Source organism: Cotesia glomerata, unplaced genomic scaffold (assembly GCF_020080835.1).
Source record: "Cotesia glomerata isolate CgM1 unplaced genomic scaffold, MPM_Cglom_v2.3 scaffold_148, whole genome shotgun sequence".
In the NCBI taxonomy this organism is placed as follows: domain Eukaryota; kingdom Metazoa; phylum Arthropoda; class Insecta; order Hymenoptera; family Braconidae; genus Cotesia; species Cotesia glomerata.
The window spans coordinates 1-17,508 of record NW_025401864.1 but is presented as its reverse complement, the minus strand read 5'-3'; the positions used below and the strand labels follow the sequence as shown (position 1 = coordinate 17,508).

The following is a 17,508-nucleotide window of genomic DNA, read 5'->3' as shown; positions in this document are numbered from 1 at the left end:
ACCATTTTATTATAAAACTTTATATTAAAATAGAAAGTAATATTTTCCTTTCTTTATCGAACATTATTCGTAACCTGAATAGTTTTCTTTTGTCATTCTTATTTATGCTTAGTAACAGAATTATAATATTTCAGTACAAAGCTTTCAATCTGTTAGGAATGACAATTATAAAGGTATAAAATAAACTGCTCCAATTGATAGGATTGAAAATAAAGCTGCAACTTGACCTCGTGGACAGAAAATCGTCATTTTCTGTCCGCCGGAGAAGCACACTTGATTCCTGCCCGGCACAGTCGCATTGGTCTGAAATTTTCTTAGTTTCGGTTGGTTCAACAGGTATTGAAACTCGCATTTTCAATGCAAGTTATAAGGGTTGGTTTTGCTCCTCAAGGTGGAAAGTGGCAACTTTTGGTCTTCACTGCGCTAAACAAATTTGCCGCTTTCCTCCTTCCTCGGACAAAAAAATATTATACAGCCCTTGGGAAGTAAAAAAGAAAACCTCAGATCACATGTAATTGTTGGCCGAGGCGAAGCCGAGTGGGAATTTTTCCGTAATTGAAAAATAATCAGACAGCCCAGACTGGGAATCGAACCCAGATCTCTCGGTTACGCGCCAAGGGCTCTACCAGTTAAGCTATCCGAGACAAGTACTGACTACTTTATTCAGTCACGTATATAAGACCCACTGAGCAAACAACGCCACCGTCCATCTTACGGTGAAGACGCCATATTAGTGCTAAATTTTTAAGGGAGTTGGGAAAGAACGGATAGGGGAAAAGTGTATCTTACTCAGTGGGAATTTTTCCGTAATTTGGGAATTTCGGAATTTTCTTGTTTTCCTTTTCTTATTTTCCTTCCCAAGGGGTGTAATATACTATTTCTAGCTTAAAAAAATTAAAATTTTTTAGTTTGCTGTTGTTGAAGTAGTCGTGACGTCAATACAAGACTATTTGATTTCCCAATTGGGTGAAAAAAAATTTACTTTGTCACGAACAATGTTAGTTCTTATTATTTCTGCGCTGTTTCTTTTATTTGCGGATTGCCCAATGTCTCACAGGTAAGTTAAAATTTTTCCAAAAAATTAATTAATAAAAAGAAATCTTATTATTGAATTTAATTATTTAGGTGTGAATATATTTCTTTCTCAACTGATTGATCATTATGCAGCATCGATTTACTATCATGTTCTTGGCATTCTTGAAGTTATCGCAATATCGTGGTTCTACGGTGTACGAAGACTGTGTAGCAATGTCTCGAAATGACTGGAAGAGTTCCATCGTGATGTACATTCAATCTTTGTTGGTTTTATAAAGCAGCACCTCCTTCTGGATAATGGTAACCGTATTTTTATTTTCTTATTATTTGTGAGTTAGCATTCTGGCCGAGTATCCTCGGGCTTGAAAAAAAAAAAAAAAAAATATTCACGCGATAAAAATTTATCAAATGAATTGCATAAAAAGTATATGAAATTATTTTAGCCTACGGGTATTTGATTATGATATTAAAAAATAGAGAATAAAAATTTTTTTTGATCATTTCAAAAAATAATATTATTAATGACTAATGTTAATAATGTTTTTGTTTGTTTAGTCGGTATGGGTATTTAGTTTGATTGATTATCAAAGCCCGACGTATGGCAATGGAGCTTATCAGTATCCATGGTGGGCAGAAGCTGTTGGTTGGGGAATAGCGTCCTTGTCACTGATCTGCATTCCAGCATTTGCCGTCTACGTATTAATTAGAGCCGAGGGCGTTACTTTCACCGAGGTATTTTTATTTAGCAATACAAACGTTACTTATTCAACCTTCACCAATTTTTGCTGATTATTAATAATTAACAATCGGATAAAAAGTATTTTTTTTCTTTTTATTTGAATTATGTAATAACTATTTTACAATCACTAGTTCAATTGATCCGCAAATTATAACTCGTCCGATTGCGGCAAGAGTTATTTTTTTTTTTTTTAAAGGTCACACCATAACTCTGGATCGTATTTTTTTTTCTTTTTAATTTATTATGAAATTTTTACTTTATAAAATTATTTTCATCGGTGGAGAAAATTTATTTTGATTTAAACCGATTAAGGGGAAAATCAATTACCTTTGACCTTTCTGGTAAATTAATGGTCAAGTTTGTGCGAAGAATCTTATTAGTTGTCAATTTGCGATCTAGAGGGTGATTAATTATTTTTAATTTAATTTTTTAATCATTTAAATAATAATAATTTTTTAACTTTTACAATAACTTTATTATTATTATTATTTCAAATTTTATACTATAATAATAATAACTAGCAACTTTGCAGTCACTATGTGGACTATAAATAAATACAATTTCGCTTTATTAAATAATGAGTTTTGTTAAATTGCACTGTACTTTCTTAAATATTGACGTTTTTAAAGATATAAGCTCATCTTGATATTACTCTCATCAAGAGCTTTCATTTGAGTACCCACATGCATTTTTTTTTTATTTTTCATAAATATATATACATAATATATATAAATATATGAAATATGTGAAAATTGATGTGGGTACTCAAATGAAAGGTCTTGATGAGTGTAATGTCGGGATGAGCTTATATCTTTAAAAATGTCAATAGTTCACAAAATACAAAGTTGGAAGTCATTTCTTAATTATTGATATTTTTAAAGATATAAGCTCATCCCGATGTTACTCTCATCAAGAGCTTTCATTTGAGCACCTACATCAATTTTTCATATATTTTAAATATTTATTTATATTATATATCTGTATATATGAAAAATATATCAAAAATGCATGAGGGTACTCAAATGAAAGGTGTCGATGAGTGTAATGTCAGGGTAAGCTTATATCTTTAAAAATGTCAATATTTAAAAAATGATGTTGTATCTTGTCACCTAATGATGTTATTGAAGATATAAGCTCATCTCGATGTTACACTAATCAAGACCTTTCATTTGAGTACCCACATGATCTTTTTTATATATTTCATATATTTTATATATATGATATTTATGAAATATATAAAATATATGAAAAATTGATGTGAGTACTCAAATGAAAGGTCTCAATGAGTGTAATGTCAGAGTGAGCTTATATCTTTAAAAATGTCTATAATTAAGAAATAAGGTTGTATCTTGTCACCTAATGATGTTATTGAAGATATAAGCTCATCTTGATGTTACACTAATCAAGAACTTTCATTTGAGTACCCACATGATCTTTTTTATATATTTCATATATTTAATATATATGATATTTATGAAATATATAAAATATATGAAAAATTGGTGTGGGTATTCAAATGAAAGGTCTCGATTAGTGTAACATCGAAATGAGCTTATATATTTAAAAATATCAATAATTAAGAAACAATGTTGTATCTTGTCACCTAATGATGTTATTAAAGATATAAGCTCATTTTGATGTTACACTAATCGAGACCTTTCATTTGAATACCCACATGATCTTTTTTATATATTTCATATATTTTATATATATGATATTTATGAAATATATAAAATATATAAAAAATTGGTGTGGGTACTCAAATGAAAGGTCTCGATTAGTGTAACATCGAAATGAGCTTATATATTTAAAAATATCAATAATTAAGAAACAATGTTGTATCTTGTCACCTAATGATGTTATTAAAGATATAAGCTCATTTTGATGTTACACTAATCGAGACCTTTCATTTGAATACCCACATGATTTTTTTTATATATTTCATATATTTAATATATATGATATTTATGAAATATATAAAATATATGAAAAATTGGTGTGGGTATTCAAATGAAAGGTCTCGATTAGTGTAACATCGAAATGAGCTTATATATTTAAAAATATCAATAATTAAGAAACAATGTTGTATCTTGTCACCTAATGATGTTATTAAAGATATAAGCTCATTTTGATGTTACACTAATCGAGACCTTTCATTTGAATACCCACATGATTTTTTTTATATATTTCATATATTTTATATATATGATATTTATGAAATATATAAAATATATGAAAAATTGATGTGGGTACTCAAATGAAAGGTCTCGATGAGTGTAACATCAAAATGAGCTTATATCTTTAAACATGTCATTATTTCACAAGATTCAATGCCATCTCTTAATTATGTATCTAGAAAAATTATTATTATTGTTGTTATTAATATTATTAAAATGAAAAAATTGTAAATAACAACAATAAAAATAAATTTCTATTTTTATTTCAGAAACTACGCAATTCAATTAGATCACATTTTGAGGCCTGCAAAGTATGTCGTCAGGAATACTGCGCAAATCCGCTGCATAATTTATCGGATACCGATAAGGAGCAAATCAAACAACCACTCCAAGAAATGAACAGTCTGATAAATAACGTACCCATCACAATAATACCCGCAAAGTCTAAAACATAATAATAACAATAACAACAACACTACTAATTAACTGTCAATAGATGAAATTAAATAATATTCATAAAAATAATTATTTATAATTCAATATAGTCAAACAATAGACCCGGCTGACCAAAGAGTGTCCATTTATCACATAAAAATAGAAGCCGATTAGTTGAAATTATCTATTTAGAAATTTATAAATCACATGCATGCCAAGACTGCGATATTACAACGATTAAAATAATATTTTTATTATTATTATTACCGGTAAATAATTCTAGAAAACTCTTTACTTGTTTTGATGATATTTATAGATAATTTAGTTTACAGAGTGATATATATATTATATACATAAAGTCTTCCATATACTCTCGGTTGTCGATATTTACCATACATGTATGGCATAGTTTTAAGAGCTCTTTTGTTCTATCACAAATTAATTAATTCAATTATCTGAACGTTGAGTGCTAAAAAAACGGAACAATATTTTTAATTTAAAAATATTTTCAAGCTTTTTTTAAAAATTATTTCAAAGAAAATAAGGATAAGGTAAAAGCCCCAATTATTGACACTATTAGAAACAAAGTAATGATTTGATTTTTTTTAAGCAATCAAATATCAATATCGTTGAATTTTGTTTGTGGTAATGTCTCAAGTAATCTTTTTACCAATCAAATTTTTTAAAATGATAATCGCTGATATTTACTAATTAATTTTAAATAATTAAATAGATTATCCGGATACACCAATTATTGGCAAGTTAAAAAACTGATTGATCTAATTATTGACATACCTTCACCCCAATTATTGACACCTGTACTAAGCATGCCTATAATTATCTGCTTATTCTTATTTATCCAAACTTATTATTAAGTAATCAATTTTATTAAAGTTTATTAATAATAATTTCCATAAATGATTAATTACTTTTAAAAATATAAAAATTTATTTAATCAGAAGAATTCAAACTCTTACAGTTAATTTTTTAGATTAAAGTCAAAAAAAGGCATCTTAGCGCTGTCGAATGGCTGTCAATATGAGATTCAACTTAAAAATTATCAACTAATTATTGACACCCATTATTTAAATATTATAAAGCATACAATTAATTTCGATTATTCAATTTTATAAATTTTTCATATATTGTTAATTAAAAAAAAAAAAAAAGATGATATTATAAATGAAGAAATGAATTTAAACTCGGTATTTAAAAAAATGCTTTTCTTATCAAAGTTGTTAAGAAAATAAACGTTCGTAAGCTGGTTTGATGAACTGGTGGTATTATTTTTTTTTAATCATTAATATTTAATATTTTGAACTGTAATTTTTTTCAATTGTTCAATTAATTAGAGTTTAAAAAAAATTTATATGATAGTTATTCTCATTACAGATGATTAAATATATTTAAAAATAATTTAGGGTGTCAATATTTAAAACCCTGTCAATAATTCTATTTAGTATAGAAGTAGTTATTTCACAAATAAGATGTTTATTTGTTGCCGTAAGATGGACGGTGGAGTTCACGAAATGGTCCACCTTTACAAGCATGTGATTGTTGTGCAAACATGCTTGTATATCTACTTCTGTAGTACGTTTCTGTTCTTCAGAAACTGTACTTTCAGAAAATCCCCAGGGGGTAGAAATTCTATTTAGTATAGAGTAGTTATTTCACAAATAAGATGTTTTTAATAAAGTAGGTCCCCCTTTCCCCTATCCGTTCTTTCCCAACTCCTTTAAAATTTGCTTTAATATGGCTCTTTACCGTAAGATGGACGGTGGCGTTGTTTGCTCGGTGGGTCTTATATACGTGACTGAATAAAGTAGTCAGTACTTGTCTCGGATAGCTTAACTGGTAGAGCCCCTTGGCGCGTAACCGAGAGATCTGGGTTCGATTCTCAGTCTGGGCTGTCTGATTATTTTTCAATTACGGAAAAATTCCTGAGTAGGTCCCTTTCCCTATCCGTTCTTTCCCAACTCCGTTAAAATCTGTTTTAATATGGCATTGGGTGCTTTTACTCTATTAAGTAATCAATTTTATTAAAATTTATTAATAATAAAATTCCATAAATAAATAATTAATTACTTTTAAAAATATAAAAATTTATTTAAAAATAATTTATTTAATCAGAAGAGTTCAAACTCTTGCAGTTAATTTTTTATCAACTAATTATTGACACCCATTATTTAAATATTATAAAGCATACAATTAATTTCGATTATTCAATTTTATAAATTTTTCATATATTGTTAAATAAAAAAAAAAAAATATGATATTATAAATGAAGAAATGAATTTAAACTCGGTATTTAAAAAAATGCTTTTCTTATCAAAGTTGTTAAGAAAATAAACGTTCGTAAGCTGGTTTGATCAACTGGTGGTATTATTTTTTTTTAATAATTAATATTTAATATTTTGAAGTGTAATTTTTTTCAATTTTTCAATTAATTAGAATTTAATAAAAATTTATATGATAATTTTTCTCATTACAGATGATTGAATATATTTAAAAATAATTTAGGGCGTCAATATTTAAAACCCTGTCAATAATTGGGGCTTTTACCTTATTATAATATTTAAAAAATATGTATGTGTAATGTATGAATGCAAAGGGATGAAAAGTGTCTAAATTGGTCAACATAGTAGTTTTCCAGATGACAGAGCTTCATATAAACTTGAGTGTAATGTAATATAAGTGAAGTGATGAGCAGGGGTGGGGACAATGAGGGTTGCGCGGTACCTAGAAAGCTTCTCTCTCTCTCCCTGGTTCATGTCCATGCATACAGTGTACACCAAGCAACTGTATTGCTCTCACGAGGGTTATCTTCTCAGTAAGCTCTCGTGCGTACTTGCAAGCTCTCGTCTTCTGTAAGAATCACACTCAATTATAAATAAAATTACACTTTTAAAAATAAATAAAAAAAAAAACCATAATTAATAATTAATACTATAAATAAATATTGTTAATTATTAAAATTTTTAATCTAAAAATTAAGAGTGTAATTTTAAATAAAATAAAAATTGTAAAAGCTTGAATTTTTTGAATTGTGTGATATCGAGCAACTTGTTGCTCGCTTAAGCTCACGTGTTACTAAATCGAATGGATGCATATGTATTTTATTGTCTAAGTTAGAGTTTAAATTAATTTAAAAAAAGGTGACTTAGTTTAAATTAATTAAAAAAAAATAGTGACGATTAATTAAATGTCAATCATGTATTTGCATTCTCGAGCATTTAATGAGAAAATTTAAAATGTACATATCATGTTTATTAATCAGAAATACTTTGATTTAAAAACTGATATTTAAAAGTTAAATAAAAAAATAATTGTTATTTTAAACAATAGTGTTTAATTCTGTAATAGGATTTTAAATAACAGTCTGCTCTAAATTATCAAGGACGAAGCTTATTATAGAATATATTGAGTGAAGTAGACAATTAACTAAAGACAGAACAGCGAACATCAAAGGATCGATATTAAAGCCAATAATTACAAGATATTATCAAACTTAAGGTATAATTTGTCATGTTGGATAAGTGTGTTAGTTAGTAAACCAATAAACTTGTCTTTATACTTTATTTTAAAGATTTAAAAGAGCTGTATACTAAGATGATTATTAAATTAGCCGTAATAGCTACATATTGTATATACGAGCTTTCAGACGGCACAAAAGGATTTTATTTGGATGTTTAATAAAAATAATTATTTTGATTTTTTTCAGGAATTATGTCACCGCGCAACGGCTCGTGTATGGCCGAATCGAGCTCCGTACGCAGTTTGTCCTCCGATGACGTCTCTACGAGCAAATCCTCCAAGAAGAAATCCTGCTGGAAGCGCGCGACTGATCCAGCTCACCGACGTGGTCGCCGGATTCAATTACTTCAAATGCTCGTGCTTCCTTTTATACCAATACTTGCGCTCATTGTACAGACTGCGAATACTCTTCATGATATACTTATCTATCGGCAAGAAGTATCCGATATTGAGGCTCAGGTATTTTTTTTTTATTAAATTCTATTTAATCTCTAGCTAATTCCTTAAATTCCTTCTTAAAATACTTGAAATAAAATTTTTTATTTCTGTACGGATTTAATTTTGCAAATAACTTAAAAAGTACTTTGCAGATTTGTTTCAAATTAAAAATGACCATTTAGATTTATAAATATTTTAATCTATTTTTTGTTTCATCAAAATTGACCAATCCAATCAGAAGATACAGCTGATTTGTGCATCCGTACAGAAAAAAAGACATAACCTAGTTTTTGGACTTCATAACCTCTAAAACTCAATTAAAAAATCATTGTTATTTAAAAACAGCTGTTAGTTTGTAAAATATGGAAAAAAAAGTTTTTAAATACCCTAAAATAAAAATAAAAATTTTTTTTATTTCTGTATGGATTTAATTTTGCAAATAACTTAAAAAGTACTTTATAGATTTATTTCAAATCAAAAATGACCATTCAGATTTATAAATACTTTAATTTATTTTTTGTTTCATCAAAATTTACCAGTCCAATCAAAAGATACAGCTGATCCGTTCATCCGTACAGAAATTAAAAAAAAAACATAACCTAATTCTTTGACCTTACAACATCTAAATCATGATTTAAAAATTGTTGTGATTTAAAAACAGTTTTGATAGTAAAATATAAAAAAACAAATTTTTAAAATACCCTGAAATAAAAGTTTTTATTTCTGTACGGATTTAATTTTGCTAATAACTTAAAAAGTACTTTGTAGATTTGTTTCAAATTAAAAATGGCTATTCAGAATTATTAATACCTTAATTTATTTTTTGTTTCATCAAAATTGACCAGTTCAATCAGAAGAAACAGCTGATTTCTACATCCGTACAGAAAAAAAAAACATAACCTAGTTCATGGAGCTTATAACCTATAAAACTCAATTTAAAAATTATTGTTATTAAAAAGTAACTGTAAGTCTATAAAATATGAAGAAGCAAATTTTTAAAATACCTGAAATAGAAAAATTTTTTTTTCAATTTCTGTACGGATTTAATTTTGCGAATAACTTAAAAAGTACTTTGTAGATTTTTTTAAAATTGAAAATGACCATTCAGATTTATAAATACTTTAATTAATTTTTTGGTTCATCAAAATTGACCAGTCCAATCAGAAGATACAGCTGATCCGTCAATCCGTACAGAAATTAAAAAAAATAACATAACCTAGTTCTTCGACCTCATAATTTCTAAAACTCAATTTAAAAACAGTTTTAAGTCTGTAAAATATGAAGAAACAAATTTTTAAATACCTGAAATAAAAAAAAATTTTTTTTTATTTCTGTACGGATTTAATTTTGCAAATAACTTAAAAAGTACTTTGCAGATTTACTTCAAATTAAAAATGACTATTCAGATTTATAAATACTTTAATTTATTTTTTGTTTTATCAAAATAGACCAGTTCAATCCAGAAGATACAGCTGATTTGTGCATCCGTACATAAATTAAAAAAATAACATTAAAATTTTTTTCTATTTCTGTACAGTTTAATTTTTTCAAATAACTTAAAAGTACTTTGTAGATTTATTTCAAATTGAAAATGACCATTCAGAATTATAAATACTTTTAATTAATTTTTTGTTTCATCAAAATTGACCAATCCAATCAGAAGATACAGCTGATTTGTGCATCCGTACAGAAATTAAAAAAAAACATAACCTAGTTCTTTGACCTCATAACCTCTAAAACTCAATTTAAAAATGATTATAATTTAAAAACAGTTGTAAGTATGTAAAATATGAAGAAGCAAATACTAATTAAACTATTTAAACCACAATAGTAGAAAAACATGGTTGTAAATAAATAATGAAAGTATTTGAAAAGAAATTGTGCCAAGGACTAGTCGTCTCATTTATCCAGCAAGAACTTTTGTAATGTCCCGATCGATCAATTGTGGAGTATGTAGAGTATGTAGTACGCAGTCATCGACTATGAGTATCGTCGCAAGTAAATATAGCACGCCTATCATCCTTTCTGCACCTTCTTCAGCTGAAGTAACTTATAACTAAAATGTAATAATTCACATTTGTGTACTTGAAGATGTTTACAATGTCTATTGTCTCATCCATTAACTAACGTAAAGTGGAAAAATAATTCTCTATTACTTTTTACTCAACATTTATGTCTTTTTGATTATCAGGTAACAATTGCCACCGACCTGGGTAAAGTCGTCACCGGGATGCAATTGGAGCGCTCTGAAGTTGCCTTTTTTATTTACACTAATGGCAGCCGGTTAAGATTCAATTTGACACAGCGGTATTTTATTACCGATCAAACTCTGATGAACATGACTACCTGGCCGTTGGCTTCCGTCCCGAGGGATGAATCTAAAACACAAACTTACGAAGTGGTTAATAAAGAAGCGTTTCAAGCTCGCTTGGATGACTTCAGGCAAGTTTTTTGCGTTTTATTAATAAGTTAGGTTGTTTTAGAGAAAAATTTTGCAGTCACTTAACCATTTCTTAATTTTTTTTAACCAATAGATTTTTTCCAAAAAATTATTTTTAAAAAAATGCATTTTTTACTTTTTAAAATTTCTACATGTTAATTTTTTTTTCTACTTTTTTTTTGCTATAATTTATTTGTTTTAAAAAAATTCTTGAAATTAGCAAATATCTGCTAAATTAATTTTCATTAGCTGACAAAGGTGTCAATTCTTTTTTTGCTCGACGGGCAGAAAGCGTCAACTTTCGGCCCGCTACGCTAAACGAAAGTGCCGCTTTCTGCCTTCGTCGAGCTCAAAAATAGTATACACTCCACGGGAAGTAAATAAGAAAGCCTCAGATCACATGTTTGTCAACCTCGGCTTCGCCTCGGCCGACAATTACATGTGATCTGAGACATTTCTTACTTTACTTCCCTAGGTGTGTAATATACTATTTTATATAACCTGCATTGAAAATGCGAGTTTCAATGCCTGTTGAACCAACCGAAACTAGACAATTTCAGACCAATGCGACTGTGCCGGGCAGGAATCAATTATTTCTTCCCGGCGGATAGAAAATGACGATTTTCTGTCCGCGAGGTCAAGTTGCAGCTTTATTTTCAATCTTATCAATTGTTTGTTTATTTTATACCTTTATAATTGTCATTCTAACCGTTAACTGTACTGAAATATTATAATTCTGTTATTAAGCATAAATAAGAATGACAAAAGAAAACTATTCAGTTTACGAATAATGTTCGATAAAAAATAAACTATTACTTTCTATTTTATTATAAGTTTTATAATAAAATGGTATTTTCGCTATTCGTCTGAAACTATCTAGTTCTGGTTGGCTCCAGACATTGAAACTAGCATTTTTAATGCAACTTATATGAAAAATATAATATGTGACGCGGGATGAAACACGATTTCAGACCGAGTGACCAACTTCACTCTGGTCTGAAATCGTTTTGTTTCATCCCTAGTCACACAATATACTATTTTATGGAAATTTTTTTTATGATAATTTTATTGGGAATAAATTATAAAAAAATTATGATGATCAATCAGCTGATTTTTAGGATTTTTTTCAACAAATAAGTTGTACTTTTTAATGCGTCAAAAAATTATTATTGTAATATGAAAAAAAAATTTTGAATGTATATTATTAAGAGAATCCGAAAAAATTTTTGGGATTCCAGGATATTCTACATGATAAAATCCTGTTTTTTTTTAGAAAAAAATTTAGTGTCTTAATGTGGTTGAATTTGGAGCTCTTTTCAAAAGTTTCATATCATTTTCACCGATAGTCAATTTATGATGATAAGTATTTAGGCTGCATTCGAAAATATATATCTCTCTAGATACATGAAATTAAGAAATGACCTTGTATCTTGAAAAATGTTGACATTTTTGAAGATATAAGTTGTCTCCTCGATGTTACACTCATCAAAGTTTCATTTGAGTACCCACATCAATTTTTCATATATTTCATATATTTATATATATTATATATATGGATATGTGAAAATATATCAAAAATGCATGTGGGTACTCAAATGAAAGCTCTCGATGAGTGTAACATAGAAATGAGTTAATATCTTTAAAAATGGCAATAATAAAGAAATTACATTGTATCTTGTCAGCAATTGACATTTTTAAAGATATAAGCTCATTCCGACATTACACTCATCAAGAGCTTTCATTTGAGTACCCACATCAATTTTTCATATATTTTATATATTTATATATTTCACAAATACCATGTATATAAAATATATGAATAATGCCATGTGGGTGCTTAAATGAAACGTCTCGATTAGTGTAATATCGAAATGAGTTTATATCTTAAAAAATGTAAATAATTAGAAAGGACATTGTATCTTGTCAACTATTGATATTTTTAAAGATATAAGCTCATTTCGACATTACACTTATCGAGACCTTTCATTTGAGTACCCACATCAATTTTTCATATATTTTATATATTTATATATTTCAGAATTATTATATATAAAAAATATATGAAAAATGCCATGTGGGTATTTAAATGAAAGATCTCAATGAGTGTAACATCGAAATGAGTTTATATCTTAAAAAATGTCAATAATTAAGAAATGGCATTATATCTTGTCAAAAATTAACATTTTTAATTATATAAGCTCATCTCGATGTTACACTCATCGAGACCTTCCATTAGAGTACCCACATCAATTTTTCATATATTTTATATATTTATATATTTCACAAATACCATATATATAAAATATATGAATAATGCCATGTGAGTGCTTAAATGAAAGGTCTCGATGAGTGTAACATCGAAATGAGCTTATATCTTAAAAAATGTCAATAATTAAGAAATTACATTGTATCTTGTAAACTACTGACATTTTTAAAGATATAAGCTCATTTCGATATTACACTTATCGAGACCTTTAATTTGAGTACCCTCATCAATTTTTCATATATTTTATATATTTCATAAATATCATAAATATAAAACATATGAAATATATAAAAAAAATCATGTGGGTACTCAAATGAAAGGTCTCGTTTAGTGTAACATCAAGATGAGCTTATATCTTCAATAACATCATTAGGTAACAAGATACAACCTCATTTCTTAATTATTGATATTTTTAGAAATATAAGCTCACTCCGACATTACACTCATCGAGACCTTTCATTTGAGTACCCACATGCATGTTTGATATATTTTTCATATATACATATATATAATATATATAAATATGAAAAATATATCAAAAATGCATGTGGGTACTCAAATGAAAGCTCTTGATAAGTGTAACATCGAGAAATGAGCTTATATCTTTAAAATATATACTATATATATGTATATATATGAAAATATATAAAAATTGATGTCAATTTTTTGATTCATATAAAAAGATACAATTATAAAAATAAGTTCAAAAACTTCAACTAACAATTTTCTTTTTTAAATTTTCACATGTTAAATTTTCTTGATAATCATTCAGTTAAATAAATCTCCAAAAATTGACAGATCGTAATTTTGTGTGAGTATTTTTATAACTTAAAGATGACGAGGGATAAAAATAAGATGGCGATGACGATACGATATGAAAGCCAGTGCCTCTGACGTTAGTCAATAACATCGATTTCAATGTCCTCGGGTTTACGACGGCGTAATAAATTCGTTCAAAGCAACATACTGGACGTTGATGATATAGGGGTTGACATGGATGATCGCCTCTTGCCCATTTAAAGTGTGCAAATAGTGCGCGACGATAACTTACTTTTTTATATTCTTTTTTAAACCGACCATTAATTCAAGTCTTTTGTTCTCGTATTTATCTTCCTTTTTTTTTTTTTCTATTAATATATTTTAATCACTCAATATTCAATAAAATTAATAATCACCTATTTCATATTTCAGAGAAAAAATAAGCCCGGAAGAAAGTACTATGGCCGAAGTGATGGCTTGGTACACAAGTGTAAACGCTGCAATGTTGGATATTTTGACCAATCAGATAAAAGAAACGGACAATAGCGGCGTTTGGAGGTTATTGTCAACAAAAATTACCCAATAGTTGGTTATTAATAAATTAATTAGAGCTTGATTGATCGGTCGCAGATACCTGATAGCTTTTAAAAACCTGCTGAGGAGTATCGAGAGCATTGGCATTGCTTCTGTCTACGGTATCAATTACTTCGGACGAGGGATACTCATGGGTGACAATTACGTCAGTTATGTTCGACACGAAGCGCTTGGAAGAGATCTCTTGAACGGATCGCTAACCTATGTTCCGAGCTTGAAGAGTTTGTATGCTGAACTCACGCGCAACATGCCCGGTTACGGCAGAATTAAATCTAGGTAATTTTTTTATAGGACAAATTTTAGTTAAAAAATTTTGAGAATTAATTTTTACTAGCAATCTTGCAGTCACTACGTGACTGCCATGACTTGTAATCTATAAATAAATAAAATTTTGCTTTATTAAATAATGACTTTTGTTAAATTGCACTGTACTTTTTAACTATTGACATTTTTAAAGATATAAGCTCATCTCGATGTTACACTTATCAAGAGCTTTTCATTTGAGTACCCACATGCATTTTTGATATATTTTTCATATATACATATATATAATATATATAAATATAATATATATAAATATAATATATATAAATATAGGTCAAATATATGAAAAATTGATGTGGGTACTCAAATGAAAGGTCTCGATGAGTAACATCGGATGAGCTCATATCTTACAAAAAGTCAATATTTCACGAAATACAAAGGTCATTTCTTAATTATTGACATTTTTGAGAAGATATAAACTCACTTTGATGCTACGCTCATCAAGACCTTTCATTTAAGTACCCACATGCATTTTGATATATTTTTCATATATACATATTGCTATAATATATATATAAATATATAAAATATAAGTGAAAAATTGATGTGGGTACTCAAATGAAAGGTGCTCGATGAGTGCAACATCGGGATGAGCTTATATCTTTTGGCTAAAAGTCAATATTTCACAAAATACAAGGTCATTTCTTAATTATTGACATTTTTGAAGATATAAACTCATTTTGATGCTACGCTCGTCAAGACCTTTCATTTAAGTACCCCACATGCATATTTTGACTCATATTTTTTCATGTATACATATTATATATAATATATATATATATAAATATATGAGAATATATGATGAAAAATTGATGTGGGTATTCAAATGAAAGGTCTCGATGAGTGTAACATCGGGATGAGAGCTTATAATATCTTTACAAAAAGTCAATATTTCACAAAATACAAGGTCATTTCTTAATTATTGACATTTTTGAAGATCTAAACTTTCATTTTGATGCTACGCTCATCAAGACCTTTCATTTAAGTAAATTCCACATGTATTTTATATATTTTTATACTGCCCTACATATATATATAATATATATATGAAATATATGAAATATATGAAAAAATTGATGTGGGTACTCAAATGAAAGGTCTTGATGAGTGTAACATCAGGGATGAGCTTATATCTTTAAAAATGTCAACAGTTCACAAGATACAAGGTCATCTCTTAATTATGTATCTAGAGGTAAAACATTTTCGAATGCAGCCTAAATACTTGTCATCATAAATTGGCTATAGATGAGAATGATATGAAACAGCGAAAAGGCACAACTCCAGGTTCAGACTTTTCAACGATATCAAATTTAACTATAAAAACCCAATTTATCATATAAATACACTAATTACAAAATTTTGTTTATTCTCTTAATAATATAAATTTCTAAATTTTGAAGCCAAAATTTTGAAGATTAATTTTATTTCAAAATTGTAGAGATAAATTTTATTTTAAAATTCTAAAGCCAAATTTTTACTTAAAAATTAAAAAAATTAATTTTTTTCTCAAATTTTCATCTTAAAATTTTTGAAAACAAATTTTATTTCAAAACATAAAATTAAATTATAATATACTGAATACAAAATTAAATTTCTCTACCCTAAGTTCTATTTTTATTTTTATTTTCAGGAGGGATGAAATACTGAGAAACTTTCGCCGTGAACCAAACTTTGATGACGCTATAGCATATTTCGACTCGATGGCGATGTATGTTGATGAGTTACGTAAATTGCAAAGCGCGTTACGGGACATGATAAGGTAAATAGCTTTTAATCATTTTTATGGATTTTAAATGTTAAATTGAATTATAAAATACGTAAGATAAATTTTATTATAATTAATGCCAAAATTTAAAAAATAAATCCTTCTCATATTTAAGTTACAACAAAAATATTTTTTTTTTTTAATATAAAAAAACATTTTTTCTATAAAATCAAATTTTTTTTTTAAAAAAATTTTTTCACCAATATTTTCGCTACAATATCAAAAATTTAAACCATTTATTTTAAATATTGCGTTAATTTTTTAAAATGAAAAATTAATTTTTAATTTCTTAATAATTAAATAAAAAAAAAAACTACCGCCAATTAGCAAATTATCCATCTCGTTAATAATTAAAAAAAACAAAACTAGTACCATTGATTAATTGACAGAGACTATGTTAACTCATTCGACCTTAAAGGGACTGCGAGCAATAAACAAGCAGCAGGGATCGCTATTGTCGTTGCTGGTGCTCGTTATATCACCGATAGTATTCATTAACGTCCACAACGCATGATCGCAAACCATTCAGGTTAACCAAAAATAATTACATAAGTGACTTTATTAAAAACAAACAATATTAAAAAAAAATACTATTGTCTTGCTTGGCCAGATGTATGCGCGCAAACTTAGCGCAAGAAGCTCGAAGGGGTTAAAGCGTGAAAAGCGTAAAAAGCGACACGTTACTTTTTCAAAATGTTGCCGCCAAGCGTCGCCCAACAGCTCGAAGCAAAGCGCAGCAGGTTGAACCCGTCTGGTATGCATGTTAATAAAAAACTACCGCTTTAATATGGAATCTCATAAGCTAATTGATTTTTCAATTAAAATCTAAATACAGGTGCCCGCTGAGGTACTGCACGAGGCAGTTACTGTTTACTTTAGCTTGAGCATTGTTGGGTTCACACAAAAGTACCCACTGAAAATACGCCATTAGAGGTTAGTTTTTTTTGTTCTACAATGAGTAATTATTCGGAATGGATGAATGCAATAAATCAAACAATTTTC

At 27.9% G+C, this 17,508-nt stretch overlaps 1 long non-coding RNA gene and 1 pseudogene across 1 annotated transcript; both read left to right on the top strand.

Moving 5' to 3' along the window:
• The first annotated feature begins 1,549 nt into the window (after positions 1–1,549).
• LOC123273856 lies at positions 1,550–4,473 on the top strand. Its single transcript, XR_006511385.1, has 2 exons — positions 1,550–1,767; positions 4,221–4,473. It is a non-coding gene; the product is annotated as an uncharacterized LOC123273856 (long non-coding RNA).
• A 2,460-nt stretch (positions 4,474–6,933) lies between these two features.
• Positions 6,934–17,439, top strand: LOC123273854 (annotated as a pseudogene).
• The last annotated feature ends 69 nt before the right edge of the window (positions 17,440–17,508 follow it).